Below are 6551 nucleotides of genomic sequence, written 5' to 3'. Positions count from 1 at the left end.
TATATATATATATATATATATATATATATATATATATATATACTCACTTTTCTAATAATAAATTAGAGATACCTGATTATCAGAATTTATAGTAGTCTTATTTACAATAACTAAGTTATAGAATCAATCCAGATGCCAATCAGGAGATAAATGAATAAAAATATGGTGTATAGAGGAAATGGGATTTTACTCAACCATAAAGAATGAATTAGGCTATTTTCAGGAAAATGGACAGATTTGAAGAACATAAAATAAGCCAGATTGTTTCTTGTAGAACCAAAAATTGATTGAATGCTGCTGGGTTCTATACTCCCACCAAGACAAGCAAGTTATCTAGAGGCTTAATCTGGTCTCTGGATTCAGGGTAAGGAGTTGAAAGAGGTGTCTACATTACAATCCAGACTCCTGAATGAATATTATTTGCCAGCCTTGTAAAGTCCTGGATGAAGGCTAATGAAAAACACAACCACTTAGAATTGCCTAGGAAAGTCTGGATGTTAAGTTCATAATAACTCTCCTGTGAGAACTTAGAACCCGAGTCTTTTAACCAAAATCCCTAGGTGCAGAAGAGAAGAAACAACCACTGGTAACATTTCTATCTGTGTCACTTTAAATACACTTTTGTTCCCTCTAGTCTGGAAGAATTTACGCTAGCAAACCGTATATATATATATATATATATATATATATATATATATATATATATATTACATAGAACTAATCTCTAGGGACTATAGGGATAGTGTTGTTGGGAAACTATAAGGTTGGGCTGATTCATATGTGAACCACTGAGAAACAAGCTGCAAGTGTGACCTTACTGTTGGAATAAGATAGAAAAGAAAGGCATCTGAAGTTCCCTGTTCCTATTTCAGCTCATGGATGTTTTGTTAATTCTTTTCCCTATCACCTATCAGCCATAAGCCTCTTGTAGGACTGAACCTTTTATTTTTATGTATTTATTACTCATTTATTCATTTATTTATTTATTTATTTGTACAATAGCTATAAAAGAATACAGGCAAACAATTTAGAGGGAGAAGTTGGGAGATGGACGCTACTGCCTTTTTGCTATAATTTGATTCTGGAAATAGGAATTTTTAAACAGGGAACAGGACAGGAGCCTAACACAGAGGGCTTCTGAAAGACTCTACACAGCAGGGTATTGAAGCAGATGCTGAGACGCATAGACAAACTTTGGGCAGAGCGCAGGGAATCTTATGAAAGAAGGGGGAAATAGAAATATGGGGGGAGGGCGGGGGACTCCAAGATGGTAGTGAGCAAAGTGCACCCTATCTAAGGGGCACAGAATCAGAAACTCCAAAATTAGTGAGTGGAGGGGCAGCTGAAACCAAAACACTGACATTAATTTTTCTTGGGTAAGAGGAACAGTGAGTTGGGACCATTTGGATCCAAGTCACCCATGGACATCTCCAGGGACTGAGAGTGGCAAACATTCAATCCCCCTGCATTTCTTCTTGCCCCAAACATGAGCCTCCCTGCTTGGCAGAGAAGGCAGCTTTTGCCCCAAACATTAGCCTCCATGCTTGGTGACTGAGATTGCAGAAGCAGTAGTAGTAAGGGCCTCCCAGATCCACGGGCAGCTGTACAGGCTGCCTAGGTCTGCAGCTGTGGCTGGAAGCTGTACTAGCCTCACAGGTAAGCAACTGCAGCAGAGCAGGCGGGTGCTAGCTCAAGCAGGAGTCTCCATGCTCAGTGACTGAGACAGCAGAGGCAGCTACCCCAAGCACAGGCCTCCAGGCCCAGCCGCAAAACAGTGTGCAACACTGAGCTGAGGGAACTTCTGCATTCTCATTTGACCCTTTGGGCCCAAATCTGAGAGTAGAGAACAGGGGGAACCTCTAGCAGCCAGACATCGGATCCTTCCAACCCACACACCTACTGTGGGCAACTTCGGCACCCTTTGGACAGCATTCTAAACATTGAAGCCCCTGTTCTGTGGACCTACCAGTGGAGTCCAGGCAAACAATTCCTAGAGCCTAGACAGATCTAAATACAAGGAGTACAGTACAATAGGCCTGTAGGCCACTAAGGTATTCAGGGCACCTGCTCATGTTAACTGTGCCCATGAACAAGGCCACCAAAACTTCCTGCACTTACACTCCACTATTCCAAGCATCTACACTTTCTAACACACCTAGCAACTTGTCCTTCAAGGCACAGTTCCATGCCCACACCCACACATTGGCACATGGACTTGCAACCTTTCTCCCTTAGGTAAAGCTAAACAACCAACACCCACTCTCAAACTAGTTGAACTCTTTCTTCTTCCTGAAGAATGCTTCAGACATCAGAGACAGTCAGACCTAGTCTGAAGTACAGACTCCAGGAACAAACAGTGTAAGTTAGAGATAAGCAAATAGGTATAGGTCAGCATAAGAACACATCCAACAAAGATCAGGACATTATGGCTTCACCAGCAATCCCAAAAATCAATGGATATGCTAATTCATCAGAAACACAGGAAAATGATTTCAAACATATGCTTATCCAGTTATTAGAGGTACATAAAGAGGAAAAAAAAACAAAGCTCTCAAAAAAATATAGACAAATATAGCCAAACAAATAGAGCCACATGCAAAGGCACAAGTAGTAGCATATAGAGAGGAAATGAACAAAAAAAAAATGGAGTTCATCATGGAAAGACAGGAATCCACATTCAAACAGATGAAGGAAATGGTGCAAGATATGAAAACAGAATTAGAATCAATAAAGAAAACACAAACAGAGAAAACCCTAGAGCTGGAGACCTTAGAGAAAAGATCAGGAACCACAAAGGTAAGCATAATCAACATGATACAAGAGATGGAAGGAAGAATCTCAGGCACTGAAGATACAATTGCAGAAATTGATACATATCTCAAAGAAAAAAGTAAAATCAGAAAGTTCCAAAACCAAAACATCCAAGAAATCAAAGACACCATGAAAAGAAAATACCTAAGTATAATAGGAATAGATCAAAAAGAAGACTCCAGGCTCAAAGGTCCAGAAAATATTGTCAAGAAAATCACAGAAGAATTTTTTTTTCAATTTAAAGAAAGAGATATCCATAAACACACAAGTGCCTTAGAGAAGACCAAATATACCTGACCAGAAAAGAAACTCTTCATGTCACAAAATAGTCAAAACAAAAATCTACAGATCAAAGAAAAAATATTAAAAGCAGCAAGGGAAAAAAGGCCAAGTAACATATAATGGTAGATATCACACTTCTCAACAGAAACTATGAAAGCCATAAAGTCCAGGTTAGATGTCATGCAGACTCTAAGAGACCACAGATCCTAACCAGAATATTATACCCAGAAAAGCTTTCAATCAATACAGATGGAGAAAACAAAATATTCCATAAAAACTAAACTTAAACCATACCTACACAGCTACCCAGCCCTACAGAAGATATTAAAAGGAAAACTCCAATCCAATGAAATCAACTATAACCAAGAAAACACAGGATATATGTAACTTCACAACAAAGAATAAAAAGAAAACAAGCATAGAAACACAGTAACACCACCAACCACACAATAAAAGGAACTAACATTTATTGGTCATTATTATTTATCAACATCAATGGAATCAGCTCTCAATATAAAGACACAGACTAACAGAATGGTTGCAGAAACAGGATACAACATTCTGCTACATCCAGAAACACATCTCTGCAACAAAGATAAACACTACCTCAGAGTAAAGGACTGGAAAAAGTTTTTTTTCAAGCAAATGGACCCAGAAAACAAGATTGAGTAGCTATCCTTATACCTAATAAAATAGACTTTCACCCTAAAGTAATCAAAAAAGATGAGGAGGGACACTACACTCTCATCAAAGGAAAAAACCACCAGGAGGGCATCACAATGCTGAACATCTAGGCCCCAAATACAAGAGCACCCACATTTGTAAATGACACATTAAGAAAGCTTAAATCAGACATCGATCCCAAAAGTTTAATAGTGGGAGACATCAACACTGCAATCCTACCAAATGACACATCATCTAGACAGAACCTAAATAGGGAAACAATGACAGTTACAGAGGTCCTAAATCAAATGAGTCTAATAGACATCTACAGAACTTTTCACCCAAACTCAAAAGAGTATACCTTCTTTTCAGCACCTCATGAATCTTTTTCAGAAATTGAGCATATAGTATGACACAGAGAAATCCTCAACAGATACAAGAAGATCACAATAATACCTTGTATCCTATAGAACCACCATAGTCTAAAAGTAGACCTCAAAAACAACAAAAATAACAAAAAGCCTACATACATTTGGAAACTAAAAAACTCTACTCTATGACAGCTTGGTCAGGGAAGTCCCAAAAAAAGAAATTAAAGACTTCCTAAAGTTCAATGAAAATGCAGGTACAATACCCAAACTTATGGGAGACAATGAAAACAGTGCTAAGAGAAAAGTTCATAGCACTAAATGCTTTCAGAAAGAAGTTTGAGACATCACATACAAGCAACTTAACAGCACACCTAAAATCCCGAGAAAAAAAGGAAACAGACATTCCCAAGAGAAGTAGACAGTTGGAGATAATCAAACTCAGAGCTGAAATCAATGAGTTAAAAAAAAAAACAAAAAAAAAAACAATTCAAAAAACAAAACAAAACAATGAGAACAAGGGGTGGTTGTTTGAGAAAATCAACAAGACAGACAAAACCTTAACCAAACTAAGAGACAGAGAGAAACTATCCAAATCAGCAAAATCAGAAACAAAAATGGGGACATAAGGACAGACACTGAGGAAATCCAAACAATCATTAGGTCTTTTTTTTTTTTTTTAGGTTTTGTATCTTTCTTTTTTTTTTTTTTGTATTTTATTTTTTTCTTATCAGTTGCATTTTATTAACTCTGTATCCCAGCCGTGTCCTGATCCCTCATTCCCTCCCAGTCCCTCCCTCCCTCCCTCATCTCCACCGTGCACCTTGCCAAGTCCACTGATAGGGGGGACCTCTTCCCCATTCATCTGATCCTGTTTTATCAGGTATCTTCAGGACTGGCTGCAAAGCTCTCCTCTGTGGCCTAACAGGACTGCTCCTCCCTTGGGGGGTGGGGAGGCCAAAGAGCCAGCCATTGAGTTCCTGTTAGAAATAGTCCTTGTTCCCCTCACTATGGGAAACCAATTGGTTACTGAGCTACCACAGGCTACATCTGAGCAGAGGTTCTGGGTTACATTCATACATGGTCCTTGGTTGCATGTCAGTCTCAGAAAAGACCCTGTGCCCAGATATCTTTGGTCCTTGTGGAACTCCTATCCTTTCCTCATCAGTCTAACTCCTCTTCTTTCTTATGATTCCCTGTACTCTGCCAGAGGTTTGGTCATGAGTCTTTGCTTTGAAAACACTGCTAGTTAGAGTCTTTCCAATGCGCTCAGTAAACTCCTGTCAATGTTCAATGCGTATCCCATCTGTCTTTCAAAACGAGGAGTGATAATCTTACCCCATGTCCGCTCTCTTGATTATCTTTTTTAGGTGTATAGATTTCATTATGTTTATTATATCTTATAGGTCTATATAAGTGAGTATATACCGTGTTTGTCTTTCTCCTTCTGGGAGAAAGGGGAACCCTCCTCCACTGCTGGTGGGAATGTAAACTGGTACAACCACTCTGGAAATCCATCTGGCACTTTCTAAGACAATTAGGAATAGTGCTTCCTCAAGACCCAGCTATACCACTGCTAGGTATATACCCAAAGTTTGCTCAAGTACACAAAAGGGATATTTGCTCAACCATGTTTATAGCAGCTTTATTTGTAATAGCCAGAACCTGGAAACAACCCTGATGTCCATCAACGGAGGAATGGGTACAGAAATTGCGGTATTTTTACACAATGGAATACTACTCAGCAATCAAAAAGGAGGAAATCATGAAATTTGCAGGCAAATGGTGGGATCTAGAAAAGATCATCTTGAGTGAAATCATTAGGTCTTAATAAGAATGCCTATATGCCACAAATTTGAAAATCTCCATGATATAGACAATTTTCCTGATAGATTCCATTTACCAAAATTAAATCAAGATCAGGCAAATAGGCTAAATAGTCCTATATCCCCCAAGCAAATAGAAGCAGCCATCAAAAGTGCCCCCCCCCGCCAAAAAAAAAGTCTAGGGCCTTATGGTTTCAGCACAGATTTCTACCAGGCCTTCAAAGAAGATCTAACTCTAAATCTTCTAACTCTAAATCTCTCCAAACTATTCCACAAAATAGAAACAGAAGGAATATTACCAAACTCATTCTATGAAGCCACAGTCACCTTGATATGTAAACCACACAAAGACACAACCAAAAAAGAGAACTTCAGACCTATCTCTCTTATGAACATTGATGCAAAAGTACTTAATAAAATACTTGCAAATTGAATCTAAGAATACATAAAAAATATCACACACCATAACCAAGTTGGTTTCATCCCCAGCATGCAGAGGTAATCCATTAATGGAAATCCATCAATGTAATCCACTGTATAAATAAAATGCAGGAGAAAAACCACACTATCTCCTCCTTAGATGTTGAAAAAGCAGTTGACA

Source organism: Psammomys obesus, unplaced genomic scaffold (genome assembly GCF_907164565.1).
Source record: "Psammomys obesus unplaced genomic scaffold, mPsaObe1.curated_primary_1811, whole genome shotgun sequence".
Taxonomy (NCBI): Eukaryota; Metazoa; Chordata; class Mammalia; order Rodentia; family Muridae; genus Psammomys; species Psammomys obesus.
The sequence above is the reverse complement of the archived record's forward strand: the minus strand, read 5'-3'. Positions refer to the sequence as shown.